Source organism: Daphnia magna, linkage group LG5, assembly GCF_020631705.1.
Source record: "Daphnia magna isolate NIES linkage group LG5, ASM2063170v1.1, whole genome shotgun sequence".
Classification (NCBI taxonomy): Eukaryota; Metazoa; Arthropoda; class Branchiopoda; order Diplostraca; family Daphniidae; genus Daphnia; species Daphnia magna.
Window position 1 is genome coordinate 6,357,910 of NC_059186.1, and position 13,278 is coordinate 6,371,187.

Below are 13,278 nucleotides of genomic sequence, written 5' to 3' on the forward strand. Positions count from 1 at the left end.
TGTGCTTCGTTTGAACCGATTGCCTATTTTTTTTTGTAGGTCGCTATGGTTTAACGGGTATCAGGGAATTTTCTGTCCCAGTAAAAATTTCAATCGGCAAAACAATAAGTTTGAAATTTTAATTACAGAAATGAATAGCTCTTGATAATCTTTATCTAATTCTGTAGAAATATCGCTTAAAAAGTAATTAGACGAGTATTAAACCGATTGGCCATATTTAAAGCAGTCGGTGCGGTTTAACGCGAATCGGGTAATCCTCTCCTCCCAGTAATCAGACCTGCCGTTGGATCAGCAAAATGTGATCGGTGATCTCGATTTCGATCAGCCTGAAAAATTGATGGATCGATCGTTCAATCGATCAGTTTTCGATCAGTTTTCAAAAAACTATGGAGGCACAAATTAAACATACGATGATCGATCCTTTTTCCAGAACTGGGAGTTTTACAAGATTCTACATCTTTTGTAATATTGACACTGACAAAAAAATTAGTTGACTGTTAAGTGTTAACCTCTTTCACCAATATTACAAGTATGTTTATTAAGATTTACTTACACTTCGTCTTCGACATCCATACTTGATAACGAGGTGGCTTCAGCCATAATCAAAAATTAACCAAAATGATTGTAGTGAACTCTGAACTATTCCTGAATCCTGACTGAGAATTCAGAGCTTTTGACAGACTGTATGGCTTCTTCCCAATAAAAAAGAATAAGTTATATTAGCGACTCATAGATGGCAATGCGGACGCTGATCGAATTGATCAATGCATTTTCGATCTCGATCTCGATCTCGATTGAGGTAGTTGATCGATCTATCGTTCACGATCAGCAAAAACTGATCGATCGATCGCAATCGATCTCGATCAGCATTCGATCGCGGTAGGTCTGCCAGTAATACATGGAATATATAATTTTTCGGGAAAAAACAAATGAAAGTTTTTAAAAAGAATAATATTTTTTATTTACGTCTTTTGGGTCGAGTATATCTGCATGGTATAGGGCTTTTCGTAGCGCTCGGCCCCGCGCCAATCGGGGAGCTTTTTAGTCGATACGGTGCGGGGATAATCTTAATCGGGGAAGCGATTTCGGTGCTCGGTGCGGTGATATCGGTGTTCGGTTCCTTCCCCGATTATTAATGAATAGTGCTCTAAATTGGCAGCTGCCCTGCGGCCAACAAGAACAAAATGTGACCCTAGTAACGTGATTCTCGTTGGTCTATCAGAACTCAAAGTCACTGGTAAGACTAACCCTCTATGGCTGAAGCGGTGCTATCGGTGCAGCACCGATTATAGCACCGTTCCGCATCGAAAAAAGAAATCCCCGCACCGAACTTCCCCGATTCATTTTAATCGGGGAAGCTTAGCAGTATCCCCGATTAGAATGTGATCGGGGCCGAGCCCTAGCTTTTCGACATCTTTTTGTTACCCTTTCCAGATCGGGCAACGTTGCAATCGATGGAACATTTCGTCTGCTACGACCGGTTATTTTTCCATTAAGCCAGGCAAAGCAACACAAGTCCGGTCACACACTGGTCGTAGCAGACTAAATGTTGTGTTGCCTTAACAACACAAGTTCTAATGGAAAAATAACCGGTCGTAGCAGACAAAATGTTCCATCGACCATTTTGAAGATAATAAAAAACTCTTTCATGAGGTTTTTAAATATTTAAATCTAGCTAAAATGGGTAATGAGTTATAAGCGATTAAGTGAAAAAACAGCCACCCGCAAATTTAAAAAAGGGGGAAGTTTGCACCTTTATATTTCGCTTCCGGCTTCAAGGATGAAGTTGTAAATTTTCCAGACCTTTTCTTATGTCTTTAAAAACACCCTTTATAAAAATAAGATTTTTCCAAGATGATCGCGAAAAAATTAGTTGTATTTGGATGGAATGACCGAATGGTACTCATAAGACACCGTTTTCAAAATGGATGGTTGAAGGAAAATTATGGAATTATTTTGCACAATTACATTTCTAATGATGCCAAATTTTGGCAGACCAGATTACGTCTCGTAACTTTTTTTCGTAACAATTATCCCTCCAGGGCGGTATTTTTAACCCCGAAATTTAACCCATTGAAGGACGGAATTCTTTAAAGAAGGATCTAAGTTAAAATCCGGATTTAGAGACAGCGGAAGCATTTTAGTAAGATAAGCAAGCGATATACTTGATTTTCCAGTTTAACTGGTCCAAAAATTGGTTTTGTACACACCGCATCATTTGCAATCAAATAAAGAAAATTTACACGTTGAACATGGCAAGCTAAGGACTTAGAAATATTAATAAAGTTACCGATGAATTGAGCTCTGTGTTTCATAATGTAATGAAACGCTTCAAACCGCATACACCAATACCGAATCGGTGGTCCATGCAGTTTGATCATTTCAGGATAGTGTGTCAGATTATGGATTTTGTTAATTGGTTGCACATCAGGAAACAACAGGTTAAATTAAAAAAAAAAATCAGAGATCATGTCATTCAACATGTTACAATTGGCAATCGTAATCTCGTTAGGAAAGATTTTATCACAAATGGATAGAAGCAATAGAAGGAAATGGAAATGTGGATCGTCTTTGGGAATTTTATCACAGAACATGAGAGGAAAGTTTCTGAATAGAAACAGATTTTGCGCAGCACGTTGTTTTGTGCTGTAATTCCCTCTTTCTCTTAAATTCGCATCAGTGAATTTGGGGCTTGGCTTATTCGCGGAATCATATTGTCTATAATGAAAAGATCTGATGCTTTGATTAATGAACTCAGCAGTGAGTCCATAATCCTTTTTATTTATAGACCACTCCTGTAAACCTATTTTTAAGAAAAATGACATAACTTCTTCCGGAAAATCGTGCATTGATTCAAGAATAAAATTTTCTTCGATGTGAAAAGATCTGCTTTCACTAAAGGGACACGCTCCCTTAATACCCGTAGGGGAGGGCGGGGTCATATTGGACGATTCCCAATTTGGACAAATCGATTTTCATGTAAACTAGAAACTAAAGTTACTTTTAAAAAATATGCGGAAGTGTAAAATTGAATTTCTTAGTTAGGGAGGAAGTTAGTCGTAATTCTCTCTACTATTTTCTAAAACATAAACAAAAGTAAGTTGGAGGTTTACTTTTTGGTTTATTGTTTTTCCGAATTTTATATTTTTATGCCTGAATCTTCATCAAAAGAATTAAAAATTTTACGTAATTCGATAGCTTTTCGATCCATTTACCGTTAATGTAATTTTTATATGTGATAAGTTTTAAACGAAAGCAATATCACAGTTTTCCCCGATGATCTCAGCTGCGGTTTTTTTTTTGACAGCTCAATGGGGGTGATATCGGACTGTTAGGGGGCGGAACTTAGATTGTTGTCATCGTCGTACTTTTTGTTTCCTTTAAATTTTACGCAATTTTTTCCCAGTCTTTAGTACCATGATTTTTGTTTTCGTCTGCTGTCAACTGACAGATAACATTAAATAAAAAAAAAGAAAAGGAATTGTGATTCTTTTGCTATTTAATGCTTATCCATTTATGTTTCAATAATAACAATTAAAAAACTAACGTCAGATTTACAATTTCTGTATTGTGCAACTTCTTTTTCAAAAAGAATTGTACACAAGCGCTTTTGAGCTATGTTAAATGCAGACGAGGTATCATAGGATATAAGTAAATTGATTGAGCGTTCAAAGAACCGAAAGATATGCCCACAAAAGACAACGTTCCATCATAAACAGGAATTTTGTCATAGACAATTACTCTCACTACACAAGAAATTTCAAAGGACATTTACTCAATCGACCAGATCGTGAAAGAGTAGGAGTTTTCTCTTGTTCCTAATTTTCGTTTGAATGCAGGATGTTATCACGCCGCGACTCCTCTTTCGTGTTATTTCCTTTTAGCGTTTAAGCTACGAGTTAATTTTTGGCGTGTTTCCACTTGTTGGTGTCAGTTGACGTTTGACTGTATTTTTTTTTTTCATTTTAAATTTTTTTTCCTTTTTTTCATGAAGTCTTCTTCAATAGTTTTAGTTTCTGGTGAATCTGTTAAAATTCTTGTCCTTCCTAATCGACTAGAAGTCCGGCGAGTAACTGGTGTTTGACAAACTTTAGGAAATGGCCGGATAGTACCAAAAAAACATTTCCGAACGCGTTACGGACGGAATCAGAATTTCTTTACCTAATATAATTTGTTGATGAAAGAAATTCAAAAATAATTTAATAAAAGTAGCGCTACCAATAGTATTTGCGTCACCACTAGTAGAAGGCTTGTCGCAAAAAGTTTCAACTGATGACCTGATTGCCAGATTTATATTTGAATTCAAGATAAAGTCTTTGGTTGATCCTGCATTCCCAGTGGAAGCATTTGCGATTTCTAAAACAGCCAGAAGATATTAAAAATGTTAGATAACTAAAAAATGTAAAGATTAGTGAATAATACTTACCCAATCTGTCCGTAACTAAACTCGGGCTGAATTCAGATGCGGGGATTATACTTCTGTTAATTGGCCAAATGCCAGCTTTCACAAATCCAGATAAAATGTTTTCGCTTCCATTTAAAAAAAACATGTTAGCCAGTCCTTGGAAGCTTCTTCTTTCTCTAGCCAATTCTGTGGAGCATTCACGTCGTTTGCTTGTGCAAATGATAAGGCGAGCTTCTTCGTCTCTTGAATTGACAGACTATGGTTGTATAAACATCATTCCTTCAAATACTGTGCAAGATGTTCTTCTTGTTTGAAATTGAAAATTTGACTGTGATTTTCTTTTCTCTTGATGAATCGGACCAACATTACACTGGACAAGGTATGTTGGGATTTATAATAACACAGAGTAGATTTTTTAACATTGTGAATTTCAGCAGCCTTTCTGATTGTGTAGCGACCAATGAGAACATTAGTAATGGCAGATGTAATATTTTCTTCAGTCGGTTTCTACTCATTGTTTTTTCTCACATAAGTCCTTGGCATTCTTCTAAAATATTAAAGGGTAATAAAACTATAAATTAGTTACCACATTGATTATGACAAAGGGTTTTAGCAAGAATGAGTGACACTGACCAATGAGTTAAGTTAAACATTAAATCATTTTATACAAAACCCAACAAATAGATATGCCTCGGTGTATAGTTGAGGTCTTGAAAGTACTCAATCGGACTGCTTTAGTCAACACGAGGTTCACCATAAATAATGCCCATGTCGGAAAAACTTTCGGTTTCACATACGAAGAATTCAGCAGTAGCTGAACTTAAAGTATTTGTCAGTGAAGTCGTCAAATAACCAATATACAAGCTGGCCTAAAGGAATTAGAATACATTAGATATTGAATAATAAGCAATAAAAACTTGAGTAAACTTACCTGAATTTGGATCTAGTGTGCAAAAAGGAATCTCACCTAAATACAACTGGGAATCAACTTGTGACGCCATTTGACTAAACTGCGGAATTCTTTGCGTGACTGCAAAAATCGATTATGTATCGATTTGCGATAATGAAAAAGTCCCTCCTATTTTTGTGGCTCCTCCCAAATTCGTCCAATTCATACCCTCCCTATTTAAACCATATAATTTTGACATTATTTAACGGAATTTTAAAATAATTTTCACCGACATGAATGGTATTCATAGAACACTTTGTTACTTTAGTTTTTACAAAATTGAAACTTGGAGAAAAGTGTTACAAATTGGGTTTGTCGAACCCTCAACCCATTTCGTTCAATTTCACCCCAGTTTTTTTTCATTTTTTCAATGCATTCTGAGTTTTTCAAAATTTCATAACTCCCAAAGTTCTCAATGGTAAACTTAACAAAAAATATAGCTATAAAGATGCAACAATAACCAACAAGTAAGTAATTTTTTTTATTGTATCTTCATTACTTTCGAAGTTATTGACAGAAAAATGTTTTTGTCCAATATGACCCCACCATCCCCTACTTGGATCTCCGTTCTGAAGGTTTTCTGTAACATAATGCAATTGTTCGTCAATTGACTTCCTCGTTTTTAGTACAACATTATCTGTCGTGGCATGATTTCTGATATCATGTCTTTTAATGTCACATAATTGACAGAACGATGTTGCCGAGGGGCTCATTAAACCGCAGATTTTATTAGCCCCTTTTGTATCAGCACAAAGAGTCACTATAGTCCCGTGAACTTGAAAACCAGGGCAATGTTTCCTGTCGAGAAGCATCCCCTCTTCACTTTCCAAAACTTTGATTTCATTCATAAATTCTTTTATGACTAAATCAAATCCATATGCTTTAAAATGATTTGTTTTTACAATTGCAAAAGGAAAATTTTTTTTCAGACTGGAATTTTTGAGGGGAGAAATATTTAGGATCATGTAGCTAATCCACGATTTCGTGGATTTTGACTTTACTTCCTACTGGATTAGTTAATTCTACACCATAAAAAAAAACTTGAAATCTAACAGCAAATGGGAATTTTTTCAAAAAAGGGTGTGCAGAAAAATGAGAACTACCCCTTTGGCACCGTATGAATCCGTTTGTTGATATCTTTTCCGAAAAAAATGTGTTAAAAAAGCCGTTATTGGAAAACAAAGTGGTCAATGTTTGTCTTTCACTGATATACTGAAACGTACAATTGATTTGCTTCGGAAAAAATAAACACCATTTTTATTTCTAACGTGTCGTTCCTCATTGGCAATATCAATTTCTTCAGGTGCAACGTTATTGAAATATTTAGAGAAAAATCACTATCTTTTAAAGATAGTGAACAACGTTTGTAAAGGCTTAACGATTTCCTTTTGTAATGAAAGGCCAGCCGCGTTCCTTACATCCCATTCTCCTTTCTCACGCTTTCAACCCTTTTTCCCCTCTCCTGCCGATAGGTCATCTACCGATGGCTCCGGCCTTCAACCTCCCTTCTACTTGGCCTTCAAACGTGTGAATTCTTCACATAGGTGTTTGCACGCAAAATATTAATTTCCTTTCCGACACCTACCCTAAATGAACTTGCTCCTTTGTATAAATGTTGCCCCTTTCCAGATTGTCAGTCAGTCATGTTTCAGTCGCTTTTGAATCATTTTCAGCCTTAGTTAGTTTTCATCAGTGTTCTTCAGTCTGACGTGCCAGTAAATCTCTTTAATCCAACCCGTTTCTTATCCGTTATCTCGGTCATTGTTAACACTGTGCTACAATAAAATTCATCATCATATACAACTATTCGTATGGAAAGTGGAAACACACTCTACTTTACTACTCTCTTTTTTTCTTCTCTATCCTAACATTTGGTGACAGTGAACTTCGAACCACAAACCCCCTGAAAAGACCTTAACCAGCGTTTTCGCTAACGTACACCAACATTTTGCGCCACCTAGAGGTAACTGAACAATTAATTAAAAATGCAAAAAACTATGAAGGTAAATACTACGATGATCAGGAGAGTATGGAACGAAAAAATTACACGTCATTTGAAGAAATTTGGGAAAATTTTGAGAGACATTTCTACACGTAGGTTTGAAACTCAAGTATCTGCACAAGAACCCGCTATAATCATCGGTGCCAAACAAACTCCAGAAAACACTAGCATAGGCACCAGCGAACCTTTTTCGATTAACACTGAACTTCCAACATCGGTAGGAGATCAATCATCAAATGAAGCCTCGAAAAAATTGGAGGAAAATGAATCTTTAACGATTGATCAGGAAGATTCAATAGCCATCTCTAACTATCAAAACGAGGATCATGTCTTCTCCAACAATATACAGATTAATGGCCTTTTTTCGTCAACCGAAGAAATTCAAACACTCTGCAATCGAGAAAGGAGCAATATCAAAGATTGTATCTCTTCACCGAGAAACACTACCTTAAAATCTTAGGCCTTTTATTTTACTGGAACAACTACTCCATCTGCTGAGAATTTCGGACCATCACGCATCAATAAGCAGTTCAACAACCTCCTTGCTAACACCCTGATCTAGTCCATTCTACCAGAATATTGGGACAAAATCAAGAACTGTACAGTTTTAAAAGGCCACTACAGAATTCAGCGATTCAGCGATCCATTAAACTGTCCAAGGCCCAATGCAAAGATAAAAAATACCACTTAGCTCCATTATACCTTTATGCTTATTCCAAATTGAAAATTAAAACGACGTCACCAAACATCTCCAACAACCGATTCTTGACCAAGTTTTCGCCTCATCGTATTTCCAAACACAATTTACTATTACCAACATGTTCATCAGCACAAGTGACTCAACAGCCATGGAGGAAAGAATAGTCGGATAGCCGGCGAGCAAAACTATCAAAACCTTTTATGAGAAGGTTTTGATAGTTCGTTCGCTTCGTCTCAGTGAAAAAAGATTAAAAATGGCCGCCTGTCGGCTCTCAGTGGGGGCGTTCGGGAGCTTTAGCCTCCCAAAGGGGTGTAGGTTTTTATAAATAATCAAAACTTTTTATGATAAGTTTTATTAACACAAAAAAAAAATTTTTGAAAAAACTGTAATAGGCGGTATTGAGACAGACGGTGAAATCTGGGGCCAAATATGGATCAGACGCAGGTGTGTAACGGTTTTCCCACACCTGTCACAAATTTTTCCAAATGACAACGTCGCATTCTAAGCGCGAAATTAAAAAAAATCCTTAACTGCTATGGAAATATTGATACTCTTATGGGTGTCTCGATGATTTTTCAATTCTATCTAATTTAAAATACTTAATTTTTAAAGTTTACATTATAATTAAATAAAAATAATAGATTGTAATAAAAAAAAACTTTTATTAAAAACTGTAAGTTACATCTTACCTCTTAGTTATGTAGAGACAAAATTAATTTCTTGGTACATTTTTTGTTTGAACGTTATTACACAAACCGTCGAAACTACTTTAGCATCAAACCTAAGTAATCATCTGGGTTTTAATAAAGGAGAGGACATTTCAAGGGAAGCGTATTCATCCCGAGTTAAAAAGGATAACGTCGCCTTAGAATCAATTCAACAGTTCATTGTTTCCTGTCGAAATCCCTTCAAAGACGATTGTGATTCATCTTTGGTTAACATAAGTTCGGGTAAAGTCACTTCCAAAGAAACGGCCGACTTTTTGTTAAATGTGAGATAAAACGGGAAACATGCAAGGGATGAATTTATTCAGAAATGCATGTCGAAATGGTTGTCAGTCAGTCATGTTTCAGTCGCATTTGCATTTATCTTTCAGTCTTAGTTAGTCTTCATCAGTGTTTTTCAGTCTGACGTGCCAGTAATCTCTTTAATTCAACTCGTTTTTTATCCGTTAGCTCAGTCTTTGTTAACACTGTGCTACAATAAAATTCATCATCATATACAACTATTCCCAATATTAAAAGTAAGGAAAGCGGAAACACACTCTAATTTACTACTCTCTATTTTCCTTCCCCATCCTTATACTTTGTACTACAAGGCTCGCAATCAATAAAAGCACCCAACACACTTTCAGCCAGAAAATTTATCGCTGCTTCACTAACAATGAATTGTGCAGATAGTTTAAACAGTATTTTACCCATCAGTAATTCAATTGAATTTTGGTGGTTGATTTGGACTTCTTCTAAGTCATCTTCCAAAACAGCACGGGGAATATTGACTACCATTGTTTCTACTACATTTTCTAATTCAATATTGTTGGCGGCGAGCCTCCCAAGAAATTTTTTTCCACATACTGACAAATGGTAACAAACAATGGCGAATGAATTAATTTTAAGTGTATAACCATTTTTCCCACAGAAAATTTCGGAATTTATTTCTCTATCTGCAGTTTTAAATCCGTGCTGCTTACGAAAATGCTTTTTAAGAGCTTCATAGGATCCGAAAATGACTTTAGAGCATTTAAAACAAGCAAAATCGCTATTCTTTTACACATGAGCCATAATTCTTTTAACGTTTTACAGAGAAATAAAATAAAATGATAAATTGATGATCATTCTAACACAAAATTACACTGAAGTCGTACTAAAAAAATAACATGGTAAAAGTTACTAATTTGTGAATGAGAGAATCCGATGAAGAAGACCACAGGCAATCGAATCAGCAAAATACCAGGAGCAAAACCGGGCCGCAACGACAGAGCAGCAAAATGACGATACAGCTCACAAGTTTTACAAAATCAAGCCCCGAAAATCAAACTAGAAACCGAAAACAACAATTTCCTCAAATACACTTCAAGTGTCATTTAAGAGAAATGCATAGAAAATCTAGAGCAAATTCTTATAAAATCGAAAGCAAAAACAAACACGGCTCAAACATTGCAGTCTAGGAAAATACAATGAGGGAAGCTATTGAGAATGCGGGCATGCAGTAACAGTAATGGGTAATAAATCCTTAAACACAAGGGTACATTTTCTGTTCATAATAATTGTAATTATCCCAAATAAGCTTAAAAAAGTAGATAAGATTTTGGAATTTTGATTAGATAAATTTAGAATAAAGTGTTATTTTGATTTTAGATTTGGAAATAAAATAAATATTGGGCAAACCGAACTTGCCAAAAATGCTGACTCCCTCGTTAGGCATAACTCCATCACGCCATTCCTCCTCCCCTTGCTTTTTCTATCTCGTCTTCGGATATTATCTGAGGATAAAGGCACGAGGAATAACAAAGGGTTTTGATAAGTGTGCTGCACAATTAGGAATGGGTACGCGAAAAATCGGTTTTTTGGTGGGCTAGCCAACTTTTTAAAAGTGTGGTCGATGCGCACATAGCCTACACTTCACATGGGTACACTTGATAAGTGTAGGTAAGTGGAAAAGCCATTTTTAACTGTGTAGTCTTTTTCAACCAATTTCGATTGGCTTGCTTTCCACATCTTTTCACGCAAAACCTGATTTTTCACTCTAATTACTTTGTGATTCGCTACATATTCATAGAACTAGTACCTTTTTACTATTTCCTTTATTTTCCGAACAAAATTGAGTAGCTCACCGAAAATATATCTAAACTAACCCTTAAACAGTAACAGCTAGGTGGCTGATTATATAAAAAATTGTGCTTGTAAGAAGTAACATGAATAAAGGAATTTTTCATTCAATCGGTCAGCTGCACATCCGTTATCTGGTAGCTAAGCTAATGTTGGAAAGAAAATATAAAACAAACAAACAAATAACAAAAAAAAACAAAAAAAAACAAGAAAAATAAAAAACAAAAAATTTGAATACCTGGTAATGCTCTTGACCACCGAAACGTTATCCTTTCCTGTGCCGGCAGATAAAAAAGGCTAACAGCACTTTGCCAAAGTCCATTGTAGAAGCTTGTAACTTTTTTTCCATCCTCACTCCTCCTCCAACAGTTTGGAGGCCAAGATAACTTTAACGTTCGGTGCGATAGTTGATTTTAAATAGTGGGTCAAAGTGGTACCAAATTCCAAGCACGCATCTTTGCGTCGAGCCCGGATCTTACGATCAATTCAGATGCATCCTGTTTTCCGGCGGGGTTCTTATTGCGATGGCAACTCAGGTAGAGGCCCTTGGACGTCAATTGATCTCTGTCGTCCCATTAACGAACTAGAACTTCTGGTGGAGCTCTATGCTGTACGATTCCTGACAAAGATCTTTCGGGGACCATTCATTCACCTTTACTTAGATAACACAACCACCGTCGCTTACATTAATCGTGATTGCGGGACACATTCTAAGCAGCTATGCAATTTAGCTAAGCTCCTATGCGAATGGTGCGAGGATAGGAACCCCTCTAACAGGCCATCCATTTGCCGGGCGTACAAAACACTCTGGCAGATAAACAATCACCCCATTTCGGTTAATAAAATGAGTATCTGGCCCACAGAGATGGATTTGTTCTCGAAGGCATGGAATACCCAATTGCCTTTAGTCTGGGAGCCGATGAGGTATTCGTTCGGAACTATTTCTACTATAATTTAAGGGACAGCAAGGAAAATGGAGGAATCCATGCGAAAGACATTCATTCACAAAAAATTTTGACTTTTTCATCTGAAGTTGTCAAAATAAAAAATAAAAACCTGGTAACAACACGTTGTAAACCCGGATGGAATGCAAATTCATGGGTAGGCAGTTGGCAGTTGCCATGGACCAGAAAATTGACATGAATGCTGTCCTTTCATACCCATTAACCTCTATCCCTCTGTGTTTGAGCCATTTAGATGGCTCAATCTATTCAACCCCCAAAGCTACGATGCTGAATTGTTTAGAAAAACGCAACGTTTCAAGCAATCACTTCAAAGTAGATGTAAAGATTATCGATGGCTTTTTCCTTTTGCATTTATTTCATGATCTGCCAGCCAAATTTTGTAAAACATGTAGCCATATTTTTGGAATGAATTGCAAAAGGGTTGATCTAATCTTTGATCACATTGTAGCAATGTCTAGGGGAGAGCGGGGTCATTCAGGGCACGTAAAAAACAGGACAGTAGCAGTTACGTTAGCGTGATGATGAACTGGGGGGAAACAAATACTAGGATGTTGTTAATGTCAATTTCTATATGTGACAAAAAAATGATCGTGAAATTCTTAAAAATACACGAGTTATAGAGGAAACAAAAAAAGAGCGCTGTCTTTTGATTTTTATTTACAGCACATTTTTTTGGTATTGCCCACACTATGACTCGTCAAAAATTAATAGAATAGTTAAAGAAGCTAGTTAATTCGTTTACTTCTACAGAGCCGGTATAAATTTTATTTTTACGGATTACGGTTTAAGAGTTGTTAGTGAATTAATAATAGACCCTCATAGGGGGTGATACTGGACATGGTTTTGGGAGTACAATCGGACGAAATTGATTTTTTATGGGGGAGGCCTAAGTTAGTCCAATCATGGTCCAAAAGTGTTGTCTGCTTCGAAAAATTTGTTTCACTAACAATCGATCAAGAATCGATAACGCCATATCTAAGATGCCCCTCCCACTTCTCCATCTGGTATCGAAATTGCCCAGTCCTCCCCCCAACTTCATTCGTTAATTTTCTTCACATTAATCTATTTTTTTTAAATTTAATCTACGCTAAAATAGATGTTCTATTGATGAAGTATTTAGGGAAATTTTTTAAAACATTACCAACTAGAAACTTTTAGTGCAATTAACCGTGTCCAGTATGAGACACCCTCTGTCCAGTTTTACCCCCACATTTTCCCTCGACAACAATTTTACCCCTATTTTTCGAAATTCAATAACTCCTAAACTATATAACGTATGGCGATGAAAAAATTCCCTAGTGTTATATAAACAACGTTTTTTACTTTACACTAATCTAATTTATTTCAAGATAACATTGTTACACACTGAATTACAGACAAAACAAAGTTTTGTCCTGTATGACCCCGCTCTCCCCTATAAAACACATTG

The 13,278-nt window shown here is 36.2% G+C and overlaps 1 long non-coding RNA gene across 2 annotated transcripts; it reads right to left on the reverse strand.

The window, feature by feature from the left end:
* Window positions 1-3,924: 3,924 nt before the first annotated feature.
* Window positions 3,925-5,411, reverse strand: LOC116923593. Of its 2 annotated transcripts, XR_004394577.2 has the most exons (5): window positions 5,337-5,411; window positions 5,039-5,274; window positions 4,427-4,952; window positions 4,219-4,356; window positions 3,925-4,161 (listed from the first exon to the last, which is right to left on the reverse strand). It is a non-coding gene; the product is annotated as an uncharacterized LOC116923593 (long non-coding RNA). The 2 variants fall into 2 exon arrangements; XR_004394576.2 differs by having other exon boundaries at window positions 4,427-5,274.
* Between the last annotated feature and the right edge of the window lie 7,867 nt (window positions 5,412-13,278).